This window comes from Tauraco erythrolophus, chromosome 3 (assembly GCF_009769465.1).
Source record: "Tauraco erythrolophus isolate bTauEry1 chromosome 3, bTauEry1.pri, whole genome shotgun sequence".
NCBI lineage: Eukaryota > Metazoa > Chordata > Aves > Musophagiformes > Musophagidae > Tauraco > Tauraco erythrolophus.
The window spans coordinates 92184474-92208629 of record NC_141467.1 but is presented as its reverse complement, the minus strand read 5'-3'; the positions used below and the strand labels follow the sequence as shown (position 1 = coordinate 92208629).

At 47.4% G+C, this 24156-nt stretch overlaps 1 protein-coding gene across 1 annotated transcript in view; it reads right to left on the bottom strand.

Moving 5' to 3' along the window:
* The window catches only part of ZHX2 (zinc fingers and homeoboxes 2), a 76926-nt gene extending 57744 nt beyond the window's left edge, over positions 1-19182 (bottom strand). Inside the window, 1 exon segment of the mRNA XM_086609551.1 lies at positions 19144-19182. The gene's annotated coding sequence lies outside the window, so the exon portion shown is untranslated.
* Positions 19183-24156: the final 4974 nt, after the last annotated feature.

Sequence of the window (24156 nt, the reverse complement as noted above, 5' to 3'; positions counted from 1 at the left end):
TGCTTTGCTTATTGACTTGTTTATTTTATTTGTCTTCAGCATTTTGCTTCCAAAATAACCCCCACTAAACAGGTGAAAATAGCAAGTGTTGGTTTAGAACATTGGGATGCCAGTGTGAACTCCTACAGTACGGTGGCTTCCTGGCTGCAGGGAGAGTGTGGAAGAAGGGGAACGGGGAATGGAGATGTAATTAAGGACATTACACTGAGGTCCTGTCTCCTGTGATATACTGGAAGAGGCTAAGCATGAGAGCTTCATGCCCTGGAAATCCAAGCATTTCTGCTCTCCATGGCTATGAAGAGAACTGGCATATCTATATAGGAAACTTGAGGGAGAGCAGTAATGTTTCAGACTCAGCTCCTCCATAGCGTGTTTGCATCTTGACTGGACCCTGCTCTAGCAAAATCATTTTCTGGGTCCCCTTTGCAGGAAGAAAAATGCCGCGTTCCATAGGGCAGTGGCGGGGAGTGGCTAAAGACTGTTTCAAACGATGAGACGCTTCCTATTCTTATTTTAGGGGAAAACCAAGCCGAAATCTCAGCCTTGCCACGTGTTTTTTCCAAGTCAGAACTCACACTCCTCACAGAGGCCAAGTTGGTGATCTTGATGCTTTCTTGTTGATAATCACATCTCAACAGACTTTGATCTGATCTGAGACTTAACTGGCCAATTCCAACAGACCAAATGATTGCACTAGTTTTGCCAAAGGCAATAAGTAACTTTAAACATACAAGCAAACAGATAAATAAGAGACTTGCAGGTCTGATGTGGCCTTTGCTATCTGTGGCACTTAGCTGGCACATCCTTAGGGACCTGTTTGGAAATCAGTGTGTCCTATACTGTACCAAGAAGCCAAACTATTCAGGTAGCAACTCATAAACCAGGGACACGGGTGCACTGAAGGAAAAGGAGAGGCAAGAGGGTATGGTCCCAGCCAGACTATGGGACAGGAGGTTTTAATTCTCTACCTGACCTTGTGAAAACCATTTTTATTCCTCAGTGCTTCTACACCTAATTCTTCTAACAAAACTTTTCTATATCACAAATACCGGGATGGAAAATACGCAAGCAGGTATCAGGTGCTTGTATTTTAAGTGATGGGATTAAATAAGCACTGATAAACTGCTCTCTTCTCTGTTTCTCCAACAAGGCTGGGGATGACCTTGAATTGTTTTTCTCGAGCAAAGAAATGTGTAACTCTAAAAGGCTGAGGAGGAAGAGAGGGGCCATATTTCACCACAATACCTGTAGTAGCAGTGTAACAACATCAGTTCTTGAAGGGAGCCAAGGCTGAAAATTATGTAGAATGACAGAGTAGGTGGTAAAACGCCAATGGCATTATCTGCGTTTCGAGACTTGGGGGGTGAAGCTGTGCTAGGAAGAAGGAAGGGGGCTACTCTACCCAAGAGGTAAAGTTGTGACTTGTTTCCTCTGTCTGTATATTTTTCCAGTTTTTATTTTTGAATCTTGCAACACTATCCAGCATTAGATGGCACATAGCCAGAATAACAGCCACCATGCCCAGCTCCAGAGTGCGGGGGAACATCACAACTACTCTGCAAAGAAGAGATGAGAGAGGACCTGTAACATTAAAATGCGCCTTTCACCTCTGTTTTACTGAGGAGGATCTGAAAACACCCCCTTATAAATTTACAGGAACTAAGACCCCAGAAGCACTCCAGCTGCAGACGAACATCCACATTAATGTTGTCAAAACACTACATGGCAGCTAGGGCTACCGTAGCAAAGCCCTGGTCTACGAGAGCTCAGCGTGAGTCCCTCACAGGCCAGAGAAAGGGCAGTTTTCCAAGCATAGGCATGCCATGCCTTGGCGCAGCCCCATCACTCAGGAATCACACCTCTCCATGCTTTTTGGCCAGTACACCTTTGCTAGCAGAAGTCTGTAGTGCAGGCACAGCTTAACCCCAAAGTATTTTCAGAAGAAGGCGAGATCTAACTTCCCAGCATGTATTACAACCCATGTTGTATCAGCCTCGGTGCCCTTCCACACAGAGCTGCTCAGGCCACTGGAGGTGGGGACCATCAGATGCTATCAAGTAATGGTCAAGATGCCAACGCCATAAAATAAATGGTTTTATAAAAAGTCTGACAGGACAGTTTTCATTGATATGCAAACTAAATTTTGGGAGAAGGTTTGGCACCCAGGATGGATCTGTAATGCTCGCGGCTTGCACAGTGCCCTGAAGCATGGGTGGCTGGCTGCAGCCCGTCATGTCACATTAGTGCAGAAGGACCCAACTATATGCGCACGGCAGTTGCAAGGCAACTTTGCACTCCTTAAGCCAAGGCAAGCACAAGACATAAAGAGAATCAGTGACAAAAATGAGAAACTAACACATCTCAAAGGACGATAAAAATGTGAAAAGGCAAAGTTTAGCAGGTCTTGCAGGACATTTTCATCCCACACACAATCAAATCAGGAGCCATTTTATTTGGCCAGATGACCTGTTCCCCCATTTCTACCCATGAACTATTAGGCCAGTTTTGCCCTTTCTTTCTCTTAATTTTAGGCTTAGGTAACATTTTCCCGAGTCAGAATTTACTGTGAACGAAAGCAGCTGCTGGCTGGAGTACTCACCAATCTAAATGCACATGAAAATTTAAGCTAACACTACCAAACCTCGGTACCCTCCCAGGGGCACAGGACAAGCATGGATATAACTAATGAACAGCTGTTTCCAAAAATGCTGGAAACCTGCAAGTCCCAATGAACCACTTGGCACCTCCTTGATCACTTACATGCCCAGACATCACTTTAAAGGCTAGACTTTAGAAACCACTATTGGTACATGTGAGCAATCATTTTTATCTTGGTAAGACATGAGTACACTGATGGAAAAGGAAAATAAATAATGAGTTGCAGCATCCTACAAAGCATGGTTCGGTCCTCAGTTCGAATGTGTTGAAATGAGGCATCTGCCCAAGAGTGCGAAGAGAAACACCTTTTCCTTGGAAACATAACCTGCAGCTGAGCGGCATGCAGAAGACACATCTGGAATTCCTCTGGCTGCCGATAGTTCTTTTAGTTCATGTTACGACACCACAAACCAAAAGTTGACAAAGAAAACAGAAAGTTTCTACAGAGAACCCCTCCCTCTTCCAGTTATTTCATAGGATACAGTAAGTTTTTACTTACTGAAAACATTAATCATCGCTGTATGTTCTCACATCACTGATACCTGATCATTGGTGCTCTTGGCAAGAACAGGACACAGCCTCCAATGTTCTGAATTACACTGGTCTTCCTCAGCTCAGGAACAGAGATTTTGCAACATCCCTCACCTGTGATTCAACCCCAAACTCACAGAGGAGGAACAGGGTCTGGTGTGGGCAGACTCCTCTTAACTACCAAAGAAGCAGTGAGGAAAGGGCCCCCAAAACTTAGGTGGAGCTTCATGCTCTTGGTGGTATGAGGGAGTAGATCTTCCACAAGGAAGAGGACAGCTCTACAGATGGAGAGGTAACGGTACCACTGGTAACCAAAAAAACCTACGCCTATCTGCTCTGCAGCCGCCACTGCAGCTGTCTCAGGAAGAGCTGCACCAGCCAAGGGACAGGGACTTCATTCCTGCATCTACCCATTTTTCAGCTGTTGGAGGAATTGCTTCAGTGACAAGAGTCTCTCAAAATCTCAGTGCTATTCTTGTACGAGCAGAGTCCCAGAAGTCTTCCCCAGATACACTTATGTTAGTTTTCAGAAGGCATTCAGCATGCTGCCAGGATATTCCTGGAGATCAGCGTGACAATGGAGTCCCACCAGGGCCTGCTGCAGTCATAAAGGGCACAGAATGACCATGTTCTACCAATAAGTTGTGGCTACCAGGATTCCTGAGTATGCTTTTCACCTTGTAGCGGAATAAAATTAAGGTGTTAAGATAAGTCCTTAAACACCACTTCGGTGAAGCACAGGACTTTGAATTTCTACCCTGGATCCATCGAAACTTCGCTCCATGAACTAAAAGGAATGGCCCCTGGAGAGAAATCAAGCATCCTTTGTAGTTTTATATGATGCGGGATAAAATATTTACACTCTGTAAGAAATCACAGAATCATAGAACCACAGACAGTTTGGGTTGGAAGGGACCTCAAAGATCATCTAGTTCCAACCCCCCTGCCATAGGCAGGGACACCTTCCACTAGATCAGGTTGCTCAAAGCCTCATCCAACCTGGCCTTGAACACCATCCACAACTTCTCTGGGCAAACTGTCCAAGTATCTCACCACCCTCAGAGGGAAGAATTTCTTCCTTAGATCTGATGGAAATCTACGCCCCTTCACTTTAAAGCCATTACCCCTTGTCCTATCACTCCACAGTGAGAAATAATAATGCGAAAGTTGTGCCAGGGAATGCTCCTGATACAGATCTATTTTGCCACCTGGCTCCACTCTGGCGCTATCTGCAAGTCCAGAAGCTTGAACAGCATTAAAGGCTGGTCATTCCTGACACACTCTGCATCTTCCACAGACACAGGAGCCTTTTTACTCTAAAGGCCAGCTGCACATGGAAAAGATGTTAAACTTTGTACAGACTGGTCCACACTTCTGAAGTCATACCTGTTCTCTCTAAAGCATGCCTCCCTACTTTACCAAAAAAAAGCCTCCCACATTTATTTACACTAGCGTTTGCTCTGCAGATGGCTGTGGGAAAGAAATATAGATTTTAATCTGCCTGGCACACCACCAGCCAAGCTGCAGTTGGGATTTAGTGGACAGGCTCTTTATTGCTGGTAGATGTAAGCGACAGGAAGAACATAATTTTATCTCCAAAATCTGGATGGAGGGGAAAAATAGCTTCCCTGCTGCTTCTTGGTACTGGAGGGAGCTAAAACAACTGGCACCTTCCCAGGGAAAGCACTACTCAGTGCTCCTTTCTGCAATCCTGTAGGAGCTCTGTTTGGGATGGGACAGGAATGGCCTGCAGCAATGGCTTCAGATGAGGCTTGGTGAGTGTCCTCCTCTTTCACACTACCAAGACTTTAATCAAAAGTAGCATTACAGTTTCAGGTAAAATCATTATGAGGACAGGCTGAAAGAGTTGGGGCTGTTCAGCCTGGAGAAGAGGAGGCTCCGGGGTGACCTTATAGCGGTCTTCCAGTACCTCAAGGGGGCCTACAGGAAAGATGGGGAGAGGCTGTTCAGGAGGGCCAGTTATGATAGGACAAGGGGTAATGGTTTTAAAATAGAGGGAGGTAGGTTCAGGTTGGATATTAGGAAAAAATTTTTTACTATGAGAGTGGTAGAACACTGGAACAGGTTGCCCAGAGAGGTGGTGGATGCTCCATCCCTGGAGACGTTCAAGGCCAGGTTGGACAAGGCCCTGAGCAACCTGATCTAGTTGGAGATATCCCTGTTCCTTGCAGGGGGGTTGGACTAGATGACCTTTGAAGGTCCCTTCCAGCCCTAACCATTCTATGATTCTATGATTTCCAACCTCTACTGGCTTCGCACTGCTCACTTCCAGGCACATTGTTCAACTTTTGTGTCTCAGTTTCCTCATCTGTTAAACAAGAGTAATAAAATCTCCCCTGGAGGTATCATTTACACCTCTACATTGCTTGTAGATCACAATGCAAAGGAAAGCACTACAGAAACTACAGATGATCAGTAAAGCAGCCACGACTCTGCTAAGAAGGCAGAAGATCAGACAGTAGACTAGGTTAGTCTGGTTATGAATCTGCCGTGTTATAGAAGGTTGCCTGGAGTAACAGCTCACCAAGAGACCAACTGAGCCACTGATGCAGCGCACCGCCAGCCCATTCGATCCCTACAGCCAGAAGTATAGTGCAAACTTGGAAAGCCAAAAAAAAGAGAGAGGCTGCCAGCTTCTTCATATTCATGAGCTCTTTAATAATGCTCAGCAAAACTTGGAGGCATGTTCTTTGCTGTTGCTCTTGCCCTTCTGCACAGCGAGCAAGTCATAAATATTTCAGCAGAAGTGTCCAGAAAATTTGCAAGATTGGTCCTAGCCTTTTACAGCATTAATGAGCAGGCCATTAATAGTTAATGAAGCAGCTGCTGGTGATCTCGGAGGTAAAGGCAAGACGAGAACAGAAGTGTTTGCCCATTCACTACAATGTGATAACGCGAAGGAATGGCTTGATCCTTTCATCAAATCCTCGCCATCACGGCAAGAGCTGGGAGCTGATCACAGGACCTTCAGCAGAACTGCACTGACCCACTTGCCCTGCTGCTATCATCCAGCAGGGACGGAGACCACTGCAAAGCATCGGAATCGACCGTCCTGATGCTGTGGGCACGTTCACAGGAATGAAAAGGCCTCGGTGCTGCATCTTACTTAAACATAAGGGCACTGACCCAAACACTCACCCAGGTCGGTCCACGCAATGCATGTGTGCAGGCGCCTGGGTGCACCCTGAAGTCATACATACGTAAAAATGCCAATAAAAAGAGCGGGGGTTTGGACCTGCTAAAGGTCTCAGCTGCTTGTTTGAAGCCAAATGCACAATATAATTAGGCAAAGGACTTCAAAGAACAGCTCCCCTGATTTCCACCTTGCAAGCAGCGAGGACTCCGGTGAAAAGGTGTTTTTGAGGTACTTTTTCATACCTCTGAGCTGATATCGCCTTGTCTGTACAGTCACAGCTGGGAAAGCACGAAGCATCCCTCGGCCATCACCGTTTGGTACCTCCACTTGCTGGGAGCTTTCCCGAGGAAGGGCACTGCACGGCTGCCGCCTGCCAGCCTGGCTGCTGGGAGTGACTCCAACCCTATAGCCCAGGGAGGGGCAAAACAAAAGGGGGACAGCAGGAAGAACTGGGTAAAAGTTCAGACATTGTCAAACTATATTTTCTATTACCCCCACAGTATCACTCATTTAAGGGATTTGTGAGGTTGGTTTCTGGCTGTCTCCACGTTCATGTGTATGTGAGTTTCTCAATCCCAGCGCTATATTTTTTTTTTACATTTGCTGGCTAATGACTGTCACATTTGACAGAGGTGAAAATCTTGAAGACAGTAATTTCCTACCAGTCTCATGAAAACAGGCAGGGTGTAGAGGAGAGATCCCCAGCACCCGTGCCATGAAGGGGAGAGGATGTGGGGTTATTCTGACCCCTCTCTCAGTGCACTCAGGAATCCAGTCTCACCAGTCAAACACACTGGCAAGTGGTCTGTGTCCGTCCCACTGCTCCCAGGAATAATCAATCTCCTGGATTTCAGCGCACATCACAACTGGCTTGTCACAGATGAAGATTTTTCTGCTCAACAAGTGATAGGGATTTGCACAAAAAGCAAGGACTGGTAGCAGAGAGACTCCCTGAAGACCCTTAGTTGGATAGGGACAGCACAGACCGACCTTCTTCAACACCAAGCCCATGAACTCAGTGGGGTTCAGATGCCATCTGAGTATCACACTTTTATGTTAAGTGTCCTTAGCATGGAGTGCAAAAGTTTGCGCTTCATCTGTTTGGGCTGTAACGCTCAGAGCTGGCAGCCAAGAGCCTTGAATTCTTTGGGAAGAAGAAAAGGAAAATAAAGGCTTAATTTCAAAGTAATAGCCTTAATTCCACCCTCCAAACCAGAGCTGTTAAGTAGTGCAGGAGTCAAAGGCAACTCCACAGTTTGGTTCTTTGTTAAATAATTAACTACGATTTGCCTAATCTATCTGCAGGTACTCACCGAAGAGACAAAAAACTTGTCTATTAACACCCTACTCCCACCTAAACCATGGGCTTCCGGCCAAGCACCTCCTGGGACGATTCTTCTAGTTTTTAACAAAATCAGTCCTTGGCTTTGCTTGCCTTAAAACAAGACTCTGCCTGCCTACTGATCGGTGCAGATCAAAGGTGACCTTAATAGGTCCTCGCTGTACTAAGACTTGTAAAATAAGTTTATTATGTTAAATTTCAAGTAATTATTTTATTCTGTAATTCGATTAAAAACGATCATTTACCAAACATGCCTTGGAAAAAATATAATCATTACTTTGACTTAATAATAAAATATATAATTACCGATGAATGAAAGTACAGCGCTTCCTTTTAAAACCCATAGCATGTAACATTCCTTCATGCTTTAAGTGGGGAGCATCTTAAAGTCATTATAAGCATTGATTTAAAGACTTTAATACCTTGAACTATTTAAATCACATTAAGCAGGAAACTTCACATATGAAGAACCCTGCCAAACCCAGATGTGCATTGGGCTGTTCCTCACCCTCACACCATCTATTTTACATAATTTACACACAGATACTTTAAAACCGTAGACAACCAAAAAAAGAATTTTAATGACAAAAAAAATCTACCTAACTTCAAATGTTTAATCACCTTCCTATTTGTTGTGTTTCATTTTTTAAAAAAAAGTAAAAGTAACAACATTCTTGATATTTTTCCCCTTCTCTAGATACATTGTAAAAGTTTCAGTACTAAGCATGCCTTAAGCTTGCTGTTTCTTTTTCAGTACTTAATTTTTACTGATTTTCAAACACAGCAAAGAGACAAGTGCCATTCACATGCTAGTCAAAAATCAATGATGTTGCCCCCAACCAAGCCAAGCTGCCACAGTGAAAAAGTGTTTCAAGATGAGTATCTGTAGATTGTAAAAGACCAGTAATAACGGGTGGCGAATTACAGTGTTTCTTTGCTGCTGCGCAGACCAGCAATCATGAATTTGAGCAGAAGAAGGGTCTCCTGGCCGACCTATGCCAGAAGCTCGGCATGGGAGCTCTTCTGGAGGATGCTACGACAGTGTCTAGATGCACAAACCAAACCCAACGTGACAGTGACCTTGCAACATACGGTAGCAGCCCTGAGATTCAGTAAAAATGTCAGGACAAGAGTAAGAAGGAAGAAATAAAACCCCCATCTGCACGGGCAGGGACAAAATACAGGCAGATTAAAAAATAAAATAGAACAACAAAAGCACGTTAGATGAAAACATGAGCCAGTCTGAGCAGCCCTGCAAGAGCTGCACCTACCACTAGGTACTGCTTGTCCCAGCGAGAGGCAAACAGGAAAGGATGCATCAAGTCCAAGGCAGCTAGCAGAAAAATAGGATCAAATTCCAACCTTGGCTGCAGAAATCGATAGAGGAGGCTCAGCTACAAATTCAGCAGTCCACTACATAATGATTTCCTGTGCAAATACACCATTTCCAAAGCACAGCAAACTGCACCTCACACCACTGCACACAAAATGTCCCAAAGAAAAGTTAAAATGTGGCAGAGACCAGGTGGCAATCCCTATCTCCACTTGCTGTCTGCTACCTTCTCTGAGTAAAGCATCTTGCAAACAGTCACAAATCCTTTACCATACAGTACTGCACACCGTCTACCACATCATCACCAGTTTTGGGATGCAGCAGTTCTAATTTTAAATATTCAACATCCTCTTTGCAATGTACCTTGCACATTTTTCAGGGGGTGCCTCACATTTAATAGCACATTTCAAAGCACTCCATCAAGCACCACAAAAGCTCTTTCCCTGCGGACAGAAAGGAGTCTTCCCTGCCCTGCGAGCACCCTGCCATGGCAGGCTCCTCGCTGGGACGCGGACGGAGCCCTCTGAAGTGATGGCAGGGTGGGAACAGGCAGGCGGGGGAAGAGGGGAAGGAAGAGGGTACCGCAAAGAAATTCAAAATGCAAAACACGATCTCGACAACATCCTTCCTCCTAAACTGTGGACAGGGTGCAGACTGGAGTTTGTGGCTTTTAAAAAAAAAAAAAAAATAATTTAAGTCCCCTAGAAATTTTGTGGGAGAGATGCAAAGGGCTCAGCTGGGAACTGGAGCCAGCTGGCAAGGGGTGTGCCAGTGCCCAGTCATCCCCACACCCCAGAGCCGCAGACCCTGAGGCTGAAAGCACGCCCGCTCTCAAGTGTTTTGCGGGGAGAACACCACCGTTCACTGCTCACCAAGGCTTCTTGGTGAGAGCAGAGCAAACAAAAAGGAGTTCAGATTTCAGGAGATTAACATTAAATCCACTGACTTGGCACTCTGATCTGCCACTGGAGAAGAGACGGGGCCGGAGCTCAGATCATCCTTATGTACGAGCTCTTTTTGGCATAAGTGACGCTCCTCTCCTGACTCGGACACACACGCAGAGGGTAAACATGTAAAAATAAGGTGAAACATGAAAATAAGTTACTTATAGATAAAGGCTAAGATCCAGGATAACAGGACAAGCAAACGGAATTTAAGGCACTTCAAGTATATTTAGGCTTGAAAGCAAAATACTTTAGAGCGCTAAGATTTTTTTTCCTGTATCTGATTAACTGTGGATTTTGAAACTTGTGTTTGCCTTGAGCAATACTTCCCAAATCACCTCTATCTCCCCGACATAAGCACAAGGCACACAGATGAGATGCCAACAGATAAGCAGAGGAGGGGTGACCTGTAAAAACTGTTTTAGCAACAGCAAAATTGTGAGGATGCTCTAACTCTTAAAAAAGAGAAGATGCCAAGTCAAGAGCAGTTAAGAAAGCAGTTTCCTCCAAACACATCGTTCTTCCTCATCACTCTAATTGCTTTAAAATGCACGTGGAGCCTATTCCTTCCTTATGCTGGAGGATCCCAGACAGCAGAAGGGAAGCAAAGGCTCCCTAAGGCAGAAGTCTCCTCCAAAACTATCTGTAAACGACAATTTGCTCATCACCACATTGGTACCTGGAAACTTCCCACCTGCAGCTGCTGAGCAAAATCCTGCAGGTCCTCAGCGGCCACCAGCCTCTGCAGCCAGCATGGCTGCACTGGGGACTCTGTTGTCCAACATCTCCAGGTACTTTCCCTGGTTAAAAAACTCTACACAAGGCTTTCTCAGCATCCTATCACTGCTGGCTTCTCTAAGAAAACTAAACCTAATCCTCAAAACGGCGGCACAGTGGAGCTGACACCTTCCTGGCAAGATGCTTGTACATCTTGGTTGGGGAGACCTATGTCTTAGGTTAAAGCTCAGGTGAAAGGGTTTCTGGCTCTCAGAGCCTGAAAAAAACCCTGGCTGCCCTGTCCTGAGAGACGAGGAACAGATCCCAAAAATCTGCAACCACAATGTCACGACTTCTCTCGGTACCGAGCATTATATGATGCTAATGAAAAGCAGCATCATAAACGTTGACAAGCTGCAGGAGATGCCATGGGGATACTGGCCAGTGACAAGAAAATAAATGAGTGATAAAGGACTCTGTAACCACCTTTGGCTTAGCAAAAGGAGGGTGCTGGTGCAGCGGTTGTCTCATCACGGGTGGGAGCAGCCAGAGCCGTGTGGACACCCAGCCAGGTGTCCAACTTCCTCACCTTCCGATCATGTGGAAATAAATAGGTCCAACCCTGGGCCGCTCTTCTCAGAAAACCTAAGGGGAATCTCTTTAGAAAAATGCAGGGTGTTTCTTCAGCTTCAGGGGAGGACCACGATCCTCCAGGATAACTCTATTTCCCACAGTTTTCAAGGGAACTGTACTGCAGCCTGGAAGACAACAAACACCGAAGCCTGTAACAGCAGCGTGCTCCCAGCACATTATTTAAATAAATCAGTCTCTGGAGAGACAAAAGACAAGGAAAAACTCCCTGCAGTGTCTGACAGTTCGTGCTGAAGAGGATGCTGAAAAAAAAAAACCATCCAAACCCACAACAAAACATATTTGCTTTAGAAGTGGAAGGCAGGAAGAGGGGTGGGGAGGGCATCTCCTCAAAAACAGTTCAGACCAGAACCATCAGGACTTTCCTTTATTTTGTGTGAGAGTGAATGAGCAGCGCTTTGCCAGCCCCAGCAGCAAAGCTCGAAGACGCCGGCGCTGTCTGCTTCGTACCGGCTTCCCCTGGCAGGAGAGGACGGAAAACCTCCCCGCGTTGCTTCCCGGGGCCTCTGTCCCCACACTCTTTGAAATCCAAAAAAACTTACTGCCTCCAACTGCTTACTCTCGGATTTTCACATTGCAAATTATCTTTGAAAAAAGTACAAGTATTTTCCCACTTCTGCTACCTGAGTGAAGTGTAACATAAAGTAACTTAAACTAAAAAGCATGAAATTAGGTTTAGAGGTATGAAAAAGAAACACGTCCAAAACTTGGAGAGTGAGAAAAAGGACCATGTCCGTCAGACAGAGTTCTTGAGAAATGCTGGTGATTTTATTAAACTCCTCTGAGGGTGCCTTTAGCAGCAGCTCAGAACCTGCTTTTTTTGGGTGCTATTTAAAATAACCTACAGACAACAAGATTCTGTTTAAAAAGAAAGGAAACACATTTTTCCCTGCGTAGCTTTGCTCACAGGGCTTCCCTCACTCACCAGACTGGACAAGAGGTTAAACCCTGAACTTGAGGCTTCCTTAGTTATTGTCATTGACCCAAGACAAGCGAGAAAATCTCTTCCCGTTTGTTTGGGTTGCTTTGTTTTAAACTCCAACAAGTCAAATATGCAGTTTTAACACTTACTAGAAAATTGTGGGAACAACAGACAATTAACAATAAAAGAGAAGCCGAAATTGACCGGTAATTTGAGGCTGTAAGTTTATATAAATATTTAGTATTTACAAGGGGAAATAAAGCCAGGACAGGAAGAATAGAAAAAAAAGAGGGAAAGAAAACTACGATTTCAGGCCGGTGATGGGGCACGGAAACCAGTGTGAGAAGTTCCCATCCCACCTCTCCCTCCACTCGCATGAATTTAAAACTGTCGTCTCCTTTGGTGCCAACTGGGACCACGCTGTAAATCATGTCACTGAAATGCTGCAAGTTAAAAAGTAATGCTAATGTATATATCTCTATATCTATATATCTTGTACTTAAAAAAAGGGAGAGTGTTGCAGAGAGTTGCTTCTCATCAAGATTGTTTCCATGCAAACTCACAGCGAGTGAAGTAACATAAGGGAAATAATTTCATTTTCCAGCTTTGCCACATTTTTTCCAGGATGGAAGACAAATTTCAGGGTGGAGGAGTCTCCCAAGTGAATCGAACTATGCCATGGTCAGATAATACCAGTGTGGAGGAAACAGCACGACGTGCACAGAGCTGCTGGCGTTTAGGCCAGGATGCGCCTGCTCCTGTGGTCCAGAGCATCCAAAGCCTGCTCCTGGACAGAGGACTGGGCTTAACTCAGGCTTAACTCAGGCTTAATTCATGCAGTAAAAGTGTTTCCCAGAGAGGAGTGTTGATGCACAGACATCAAGAGCTGAACAAGCACCTAACAGCAGACATCTCTGCATGGGAACATCTCATGTCAGCTCTGTATCACTAATGCTTACCATGCGGTTGTGTCAGCCCAGGGCAGGGCATGTCACTCACATCATCCATGCTGGCAAATGCCGCCAGCAGAAAGGCGGCATTTTTCACTAATGCTGCTTATCAAACTCATCATGCAGGGTTGGGAGGATAAACCCATTACCAGCAAATTCACCCAAAGAACAAGTTCTTGGGGTGGTCGTGTGATACTGACCCCACCAAAGCATTCATGGACACTTTGGGTATCCAGTGTAATGAGATGTTAAACAGACTGAAATACATATGTGCTCACTTTTTACCAAAGCCTATAGTGACAGGACAAGGGGCGATGATTTTAAACTGAAAGAGGGTAGGTTTAGGTTGGACAGAAGGAAGAAATTCTTTACGATGAGGGTGGTGAGACACTGGAACAGGTTGCCCAGAGAAGCTGTGGATGCCCCATCCCTGGAAGTGTTCAAGGTTAGGCTGGACGGGGTTTTGAGCAACCTGATCTACTGCAAGATGTCCCTGCCCATTGCAGGGGATGTTGGATGAGATGATCTTTAAAGGTCCTTTCCTGCTCAAATCATTCTATGGTTCCATGATTCTACAGATGCTGGTGCTGCTCTTCGAGCCAGAGCCCCAAGGGGTGGGCAGCCAGTGAAAGGCAGCACAAGACAGCGGACACCTGTGTCACCTCAGAGCTTGGCAATGGTGTGAGAGCAACTAAACCAAAGGGTGAGCCTGGACTGCAGCCTTGCTTAACCTGTAGTCTATGGGGGTGGGAAGGGGAAGAATCTGCAAATTTCTCCTAAAATGTCTGCAAAAGCTAACTGGTGAGGCAGGCCAGCGATGAGCAGGCTTCACATTGCTAGATGAGGTCCCTACTGGAAAGCCTGCTTGGGGGCCACAACCTAGAGAAGACATCAACTGCAGGTATAGCTGTGGAGGCTTGCTGCCAGGGTGACACTGAATTCCCTGCACGTGGCCTGCTTTCACCACCCGGCACGTACCCCGTGCACCCAGCTGACTCACAGAAGGTTGTCAAAACTTGCTGAAATCCCCCCGCCTCCGCTCCCGACGTGTGATTTCCAACCACGCAGGCGTTACAGATCACCACCTTCTCCATTTGCTTCCCGACCTTTCCTCCCTTCTCCGTCAGCCCTCCAGATGGCAAACGCTCCCCTCTGCCAAGCACCGACGCAAGCCTTCCCACCGCCAGCCCCACTCAGAGCATCGCCTGCCACAGGCAGCTCCGGCACATGCCCTCTTATCCGTGAATTCAAGGGGATGTTGCACCCTAACTCATGTCCTCAGCTACTGGAACAAACCCCTCCAGGAGGACTTTTTTCAAGTCCCCTCCTGGTTATCAGTGCTAAAACCTCCTCTGCTTGCCTGTGTCCTTCTTTCTCTGTCCACTAATAAAAAACAGACTTTTAAAGGTTCTTCAGTGCCAAAACCACAAAATCATTTCTCACATCTCCCTGAAAAACTCTATGTCCCTCAATCTGACCAGATCTCCCAGTTGCACCAGTAGACTCACAATACCAATCATTTCATAGAACCACAGAATCATAGAATGGTTAGGGTTGGAAGGGACCTTAAACATCATCTAGTTCCAACCCGCCTGCCACAGGCGGGAACACCTTCCACTACACCAGGCTGCTTAAAGCCTCATCCAACCTGGCCTTGAACACTTCCAGGGATGGGGCAGCCACAACTTCTCTGGGCAACCTGTTCCAGTGCCTCACCATCCTCACTGTAAAAAATTCCTTATATCTAATCAAAATCTGCCCTCTTTCAGTTTAAAGCCATTGCCCCTTGTCCTATCACTACACACCCTTGCAAAAAGTCCCTCTCCAGCTTTCCTGTAGGCCCCCTTCAGGTGCTGGAAGCCTGCTAGAAGGTCTCTCTGGAGCCTTCTCTTCTCCAGGCTGAACAACCCCAATCCCTTCAGCCCGGCTTCATAGGAGAGGTGCTTCAGCCCTTGGATCATTTTTGTGGCTCTCCTCCAGACTTGCTCCATCAGCTCAGGTAAACTCATTTTATGGAAAACTCAGTTTTCACTTTAGGAACAGGTTTTGGGTCTCACGGTTCAGAGACAAGCTTGCCAAGTGCATCGTCTCACATCCAAACCTACAGCGTTTCTTGAAACAACCCAAAGCACACCTATTTTAAAACAGAACAATCCATCAAACAACACTTTTGACTTGCAAAAGCACAGCGGTTTTGGGGAGGGAGGGCTGGGTTGGTGACTTCTGAACTGCCGCCGGATGGCAAGGCTGGAAATGAGCTCTCTTCCCTTCATCTTCCAAAGGCCTGATTCCCTTCATTCCCTTTTTGCTACACCTTTGCAAACCAAACTCTCCAATACTACCCCATATGAAAAGTATTTCTATTATACTGGAAATCAACAGCTTTTCTGGCTTTTACAGAAAAAAACTCAAACTTATTGCTACCCTGGCACTGAACCGTATCATGACATCCAGTAAACTTCAGACCTACTTTTGAAGAGTTGATAAAATAAACTAACACCACAAATATTAGTTCCAGCTGAGGTGACACATGTAAACACGCCTTGACAGAAGACCAGCAATTACTTTTACAGCTTTAAGTTAAAGCCTTTATAGATGATTTTAATGCCTTTTGTTTATTACTTACTTTCGATACGAACAGATACCATCACGCAGATGTGCACATTACAACCTTCAGTTTGCAGCAACTTTTAGGGAAAGAATGCACTCGCTGAATTATCCTCACACTTGAAAAGAAAATCAAAATTACAATTACACTCCCTCCATGCAAAAAGCAAAGGCGGCTTTACTGCAACCTGACAGCCACACTAAAATCTCAAGGAATTCAATTTTGACACTGTTCATTTCTAAACAAATTCTAATCAAAATACTATTTTGTTTTCTTTTCAGTGGATGTTTTCCTTCCTCAAGTTAAGCGGACATGCAGGAAAATAATTTAGACATGGGTCAAAACACCTCAACCAGAATAGAGTCCAAATGATATCACTGAGGATCATCCCAGTTAGAGCAAAGCTAAAAGCAATAAAACCCGAAGATGTCACACATGCAAATACAGTGATGTCATGCCTGGCATTAAAATCCTCATCTTGTACAACGATGAGCAAAACCTGCTGTGTTCTCATTCCAGCCAGCAGCAGTATGAAACTGGTTTGATAATGCAAAAAGAAGCAAGTAACTTTGCTATATTTAATGGTAGGTTTCTTTTTTGAACTTTTAATAAAAACATAATAAAACTCCCTCTCCTAACAAAAAAAGAACCAAACCGGGACATTGCCAACTTGGGCTGTCTCATACAATGGATTATTAATTTTACAGGAATTGCTGATTGTAACTAGGGTAAAAAGTGGGGGGGGAAAGTGGTACTTTGAGAGAAGGTAACTGACAGCAGCGATGTCCCGTGGGACAAAACTCTGACAGGAGAACTTTTGGGGTGGTCAGGCAGGAAAAACATCATTTTATGATGCTGAGTAATTACATGGGCTTTGGGTTGGTAGCTACGCACATCTATAAGTGCTTTCCGACAAAAGAGTTCATCACAGGCACGAGATGAGAGGATGAACGCAGGAGAACTCTTGGCCATTCATTTCTGCAGACACATTGCAGAAGCCTGGAAGGGGATAAACTCTGGGATAAACCCCACACATGGCTGCTGAAGTAAAATAAGGACGGGCCAACAACTTTAAAAATGCATAGGGGTTTTGGCATTTATATTCTCCACAATTGCTGGCAGGTACCTTGCTTTTCCCTGGCCCGGAGATCAATTTGCAATTCCGTGTTTCAAAGAGCTGCTGAGTTCATACAACAAACTGAAGCCACATCTACATTAGAAAGGCTTCACCCGGACAGGAATATATTACACTGGCAAAACCCTTCCGTCACAGACACCTCTTAAACAACAACATTACTCCTCTGCTGGTCTGCTAAAACTACAGCAGCACACAGCCACGTTACTCCACGTGCCATTTTCCAGTAAGACTCATGGGAGAGGTTTCGGCTAAGAGACATGCACCTGCACCACTATCCCAGCCCCAGCCAGGAGGGACAAACCCCACACAAAGTTTAACATGTAGCTGGTTTATTTTAAAAAAAGACAACTCATTGACCAAGTACATGTGGATTATTTATAGGTGACCTGGGAGACAAAGCAGAGAGCAGCAACGATCTACCATCATTTGCTGTAAAAGAATCACGTTGAGGCATTTGACATTTTAGTTCTCAGCCCCAATCTGGAAAGGGTTGGGATGACTATTATTCCTCCACTAAAGGACGCGCTAACATCCCCTCCTAGACTGGGATCTTGACAGCTGTGGCACAAAAGAGTCAAATAGGAAAGACCAGTCTTGCCTAGCTGACAGCCTTACACTGCGGCCCCGGAGTGGCTGAGGAACACATTCTATCCCCCTCACCCCACTGCCCCCAGCTCTGCTGCCTTGGGACCCCGCTGGCCCCGGAGGTGCTGACATCCAGTAATCCTGATCATCAAGCAAAAGTCCTCCTCTTCCCTTCCATTCCTACTTCTCTGGATGCTTTCCCCCCTTCTGCTCTCCACCTTCTGACCCAAAACTTTTGACGAGTTCCCGTGCATGGCAGGGCCCTCACAAGCTCCCGAGGTTTAAGAGGAGCACCTTCCCTTGAGAGGACCAGGAAAGGTGCCTGGGGAGCCCAAGGGGGAAGGAAATCAGGGCCACATCCCCCCACCAGCCTCTCTCCCTAAGAAGGGATTCACAGGTGCAAAGCAAACAAAAGGGCTCAGGAAGAAGCCAGGTGGGGGAATCCCCCAAAGTCAGGCAGGCACTTCCCAACTCCACTTCCAAGTTTATTCCTAGGAAAGAGGGGAGAAAAATCTGTGTCTTTTGCCATCTCCCTCATCCCACAGGGAGAGAGAGAAGGAAGGAAAAAAAAAAAAAGAGGAAACAGTTGTGTGATGGCTTTGGAAATCAGCTAAAACAAAAGGGAAACCACCCCTCCTAAAAAAAAAAAAAAAAAAAAAAGTGGGTGCAACATGCCAAAGGCCGAGTTTCCTCAAATCTCCCCATCCCAGGGGAAAAAAAAAAAATGCCACAGGAAGGCAGAGACTTTGGCAGCGGCTGAAGGAGGGATGGAGCGGGGCGCCCGGCGCTGCCCCGCCGCGGTCCCGGCTCGGTGCCGCCCGCCCGCTCCGCCCCGCCGCTCTCCGCAGTTACCGGCAGCGGCGGGGCAGGAGGCAGCGAGTCCCCGCGCCACGGCCACGGCGGAGCAGACGGGAAGGGGCGGGGGGGGGGGGGGGGGTTGGTACCGAGGAAAATAAAAATTAAACCAGAAGAAACCGCTGCCAACTCCGGCCGCGGGCGCGGAGCCACGCGCGGCGGCGCCCCGGCCCCTCCTGCGCCCGCAGCACCCCCGCGGCGGCTTCCCCCCCCCGTTCCCCTCCCTGGAAGCCAGCGGCTCCTTTTTAAAGACCGCACTGACAAAATCGCCCTGCTCGCCTCTACGTAACGCCCTGTCGAAAGCGGACGCCATATTTTGTGTTGCTGATGTCGACATAGACAAACGTAGACATGTTTTTCCTCCCCCCCCCCCCTTCCTCCTCCTCCTCCTGCCTTTCCCCCTTCACCCAAACTTGCGATCGGGAGGCGGCAGGGAGCGGGGAGGAGGCCGGAGGGAAAGGAGGCTGAATGGCGAAATATTAAAAATATACCTAAAAAAATTAAGAACCCACCCCGAACAACCCTCCCGGCCCCCACCCCCCAGCGGTCTCCACCGCCTCCCCCCTCCCTTCCCGGCCCCCGCCGGAGTCCCGGGAACCGGACAGTTTTTTGCTGGAGGAAAAGTTGGGTGCGAGCGGCCGGGGCGGCAGCGCCGGCGAGTGCGTGTGTGCAAGGAGGGGGGCGGCCGGGGAGCGCCGCGCCGCCGGGGGGGATGGGGGGGGGGGGGGGGACCCGCCTGGGAAGTTTCCTACCTGCGCCCAGGGCGGCGGCACCGAGTGTCCCGGGCGGAGCGGCACGGGGCTCCGCGCGCCGCTCCGCGCCGCTCCGCGCGCCGCCGCGGCAGCCCGCGGCCGCGGGACCCCGCGCCCCCCGCCCCCCGCCGCGCCGCGCCGGCCCGCGGGGAAACACGCGCGCACCGACACGCGCGCACGCACGCACACGCCGCCCCGGCCCCGCCGCGGAAAAAAAAAGGGGGAGAAAAAAAAAAAAAAGGGAAAAAAAAAAGAAAAAAAAAAAGGAAAAAAAAAAAGAGCCCTCGATCGGTGGGGATCTACGCCAAAACCCACATGATCTCTGACGTCAGCGTGCGTATTTGCATACGATACCACCGCCGGCGCGGCTGCCGGGGTCCCTCGGCGCGGCGGAAAGTTGCGAGCGGGGCCGTGCCCCCTCCATCCCCCCCGCCCGGCTCCGGCCGCTCCTCCTCCGGCTCAGCCCCACGAATTTTCCACGCACCCCCCCGCCCCCCGCCATCGCCCCGAGCGGTGCGCGCGTGGGCTCCGCCGGCTGCTGCGCCGCCCATGTGGTGACAGCGCCGGCCCGTGCCCGGCCCGGCCGGTGGCATCGCCGGGCGCTCCGCCGGTCCCGCCGCGCCCCCCGTCCTGCTCCACGGACGGAACCACAAGGACATCCCCCCGCGCGATCCTCCGGGTGGAGCCGGGGCTCGCAGCGGGGGCGGCCACCCCCCGGCCCCGGGCGATGCGAGCGGTGACGGCGCCCGGGGGATGGACCCTCGTTACAGGGGCCGGGGGGTGAGGACTCTCGGTCCAGGATGGCGTGAGCTGGACCTTCCCCTCTGGGAGTGGCGGAGGCTGGACCCGTGTTACAGGACGTGGGGACGGGACCCCCATCTTAGCATGGCAGGGATGGACCTCCTGCTATAGGGACGGCGGGGTTAGACCCCGTTACAAGAACGGTGGGGGCTGGACCCCAGCTATAGGGACGACGGTGGGATGCTGAGGGCTGGGTGAGGCTGTGCCGCGTCCCTGAGGCTGCCCCTCCGAAGCGGGGCAGGTTACCTGGGGAGGTGGGAGGCATTGCTTCATCCTTGGCTTGTGACGAAGGTTTTCCAAACCACGCGATTTTGGGTGGGCTTCGGGCGACAGTTGTTTATGTCTTTGCAGAAGGTAGTGTGTATTTCCAAGGGATGCTGCAATCATCTCTGCTCCTCTGCTGCATCGCAGGAACCCTTTCCCCCGTGTGAAACCGCCGCTGAACTCTTGTGCCTCTTTGCCTTTCTTCCAAAGAGATGCAGACAGACAGGACTCAGGCTATTTTCTGTTTGCTTCAATGAATTAATTAAAAGAAACAATTTACCGATCGTATCTCGCTACTAGATAGCAGATCTCCCAACAGGTCCAGGCTAATAGGATTTACGAGTGGCATAATCTCGCCGTAACTTCAGGAGTATCCTATCTACTGTGCGATATCTTTGATTAGGTCGCATCAAATCAATATTTTAATTGTGTACTTAAAGCTCCAAAGGCTTTGAATCGCCACTTCCTTCGCCTCTCGCCCTGCCCCGTGTCGGCACCTCTGTGTCACGCAGAGCCCGAGCCGGGCTGCGCTCCTGAGCCCGGCTGGGGAACTTCCACGGGCAACATTCTGTCTCCCTTCCCGGTGTGGGGCTGGGGACTGGCTTGTATCGGAGTGTCAGCAGAGGAGCTCCAAGTGCCTGCAACTGAATAATCGCGGAAGAACGTAAATATGTCAAAGCGGTGTCAAGAGATTTCTTTGCAGGGATACCCTTATCTGAGTAGGCGTGTTTTTGACTGCCTGATTGAGTACAGTCTCTGCGAGTATTTGGGTTCCTTCCTCGCTGCCACCAGCTCCGACAGTTCTGCTAACTTTTCCTCTTCTTTCTAGACCGAAACTCTTAGAAAGGGGTGAGCATGGGCATCCTCTCCGCACTTGCCGGGGGTACGAAAGATGACCTTTAGAGCTTGCTGGTGCTCACTGAGCTCTGGTTTTCCTCCCTAGAGAGTTGGTTGGTTGGTTGGATTTTGCGATTTTTTTTTTTTTAATTATTATTATTCCTTTTTCTTATAAATACTACCGAATGTATTTTGTTCAACTTTTCAACAGCTGTTCAGCCCTGGAAATGTTTCTGAATTTTGAACGCCTGGGAAAATAAAAATTAAAAAAGGAGCTATTTTAAGGGGGAAAAAATACTCCCCCCTCCAGGATACAGCTTTTTTCCTGCTGTCTCAAATTGTTTTTCTATGATTTGGGAAAAAAAAAAAAAAAAAGCCAAAGTGTTTTAATAAGACTTACGAATATAAAGATTAGATCAATGGAAAAGCAGGTGAAAAATCGTCTGCTTGCTCTTGTCCTAATTAACACTTACTTTAAAGCCTCTTTAACTTTTTTTTTTTTTGCATTGCCGAATGCAAAAGGCTCTTTGATTGATCGACTGATACGGCGGCTAATGCTGCCTTTCAAGTGCAAAAAAGGGCCGGCGGTGGGAGCCGGGTCCGGGGTTTCAGACTTCAAGCCCGGCTTGTAACAAAGACGGTTCTAACCCGAGGTCAAAGCGATTCCTGCACCAAGGCCCCCGGTGAGGCTCAGCTGCCTTCCCCAAAACCCTGGCTGATGTCACATAAATGAGGAGCTGAAAGGTCATTAAAAAAGGAGCGTAATTCACTGTATGTAAGTTGAGGAGGACGTGGGTTTAAAAGTGTAGCAGTTGCTACAGATAAACAGACTAAGAACAACTTTGTGAGCACCGTGTATTCAGTGTCAGTGCTAGAGAAGCTGCTCAGACCGGGCAGGTAAGTCGAAGGATACCCGCTCCTATGTGACTGCATTTTCCCACATCGAAGTGCAAAAATATAGTGCGCGAAGGTCTGTTCTGTGAATGTTTTTCGACTTGGTCATCAAATTTCTCCTCTGAATCTTGAGTGGTGGTACCAACAGGCTACGTGGCATCTCTAGCCAGCTGCTGTCTTTTAGGAAACTTGTGGTTAGTCAGTTAGCTCTGATTCTGTCAAATTTAATTGAAGTTAAGTGAAAGGATTAAAAGTTTACTCAGAGAACATGATTAAAGTTTATAATTACAAAAGCCTTGATTCCTTAAGAAATCATACCCCCCAAAAAAAGTATCAGTGATAAATGCACTGTGAATACTCTTGCCACCTCCAGGTGTGTAACTTGTCTGTAGAAACCTAACATTAAAACGATGCAGGGTAACATAACAAAATGGAAATTGCTTTCAGAGAAGATGCAAAAAGGAAATTTGCAATTTTAAATTTCTTCTGCATAAGGCCTCTCTTTTCAATTAATAACACAATGGAAGCCACACTGATTACAAAGCACAGTGAACAGGCATGCACAATTTCCCAGGAAAGTGAGGACAGAGCGCTTGCTTGCTTTAAATCTAGTGTCCTCTCTGTTTCCTTTGTGCATTTTCCCTAGGTTTAAACTGACATCTGCTCCATAAAGCCCTCAGACGAAGTTGCAAGCTCGCCTGTGAAATAATACCTTGGTCAGAGATAATGAACTGTGCACTGATAAGTATATATATATTTTTTATGGTGAGGAGATGAGTGTCTGACACATGTATTGTCACATGTGTTTCAGTCTTTTTCAGCTTAATGGTCTCTTTCTGACTGTTTAATCCTGTGAAATTGCAGGCTGAGTCAGCATTACAGATGTAATTCCCTGCCTTGGAGGTGCAGCTCCGAATTTCGCTCTGAAGAGACTGCGTAAATATCCTTGAAGGGAATGTGCATCCTTTAAGATCCAAAACAGCGGCATGTAAATAAAAGAACTGGAGAGTCATTTTCTGTTGAGTGCATGGCTACAAGTTGCTCATTTTTAACACCGTAAAATCAGGTGGAATTTTACGTACAGGATGCAGCAGCAAATGGGTGGACTGTGAGCTTCAGGATGTGTTTGCTTCTCCTGGGCAAGGTGAACCAGCTTCTGCCTTAGAGATGGTTTCGAGAAGAACCAGCCTCAACTTCAATTGCTGTTTTTACACCTTACTCCTAACTTCTCTTCCACTCAGTTTTTCTTACCCCACGCAGGTACAGCGATTCAACCTAAGAAGACCCCCAACATAAGGAGGACGTGGAGCTGTTGGAACAAGTCCAGAGGAAGGCCACAAAGGTGATGCGAGGGCTGAAGCACCTCTCCTATGAAGACAGGCTGAGAGAGTTGGGGACGTTCAGCCTGGAGAAGAGAAGGCTCCGGGATGATCTTATAGCAGCTTTCCAGTATCTAAAGGGGGTCTACAGGAAAGCTGGAGAGAGACTTTTTACAAGGGTACATGGTGATAAGACAAGGGGCAATGGCTTTAAACTGAAAGAGGATAGATTTAGATTGGATATAAGGAAGAAATTTTCACAGTGAGGGTGGTGAGGCACTGAAACAGGTTGCCCAGAGAAGTTGTGGCTGCCCCATCCCTGGAAGTGTACAAGGCCAGGCTGGATGAGGCTTTGAGTAACCTGATCTAGTGAAAGGTGTCGCTGCCCATGACAGGGAAGGTGGAACTAGATGATCTTTAAGGACCCTTCCAATCCAAACCATTCTCTGATTCTATGATTCCCTGACTCCTGCTTGGTGTTTTTAATGACAGCTCAATAGCGAAGTTAGGCTTTCTATGCAGCCAGCAGTAGAAATTAAGGTAAAAACAATTTAGAAAGAAGTCAGCCCATGAATGCTGTTAAATCCAGATAAATGCAGCCAAGCAGTGCTTGGCTGGTGGTCAGCACATGTTGTGCAGACCAGGGGCTGAGAAACAAAGCTCTTTAGCCTCGTGTGTTTGCCACTCACTCCCCAACCTGGCTGATTTTTTTTTTTTTCACTGCAGCAATACAACTCCCCAGATTGAGCTTTCTCCTTTGCTAAAACACTCTGTTGATCCTATCGGTGTTCTTAATCGCCAACGGTGTGCAAATGCAAGCTGAGGTTGTAAGCACCGATCAGACGTGCTGTCTGCAAAATGAGATGTTAATATAAATGCACAGAAGAGCAAAGCAATA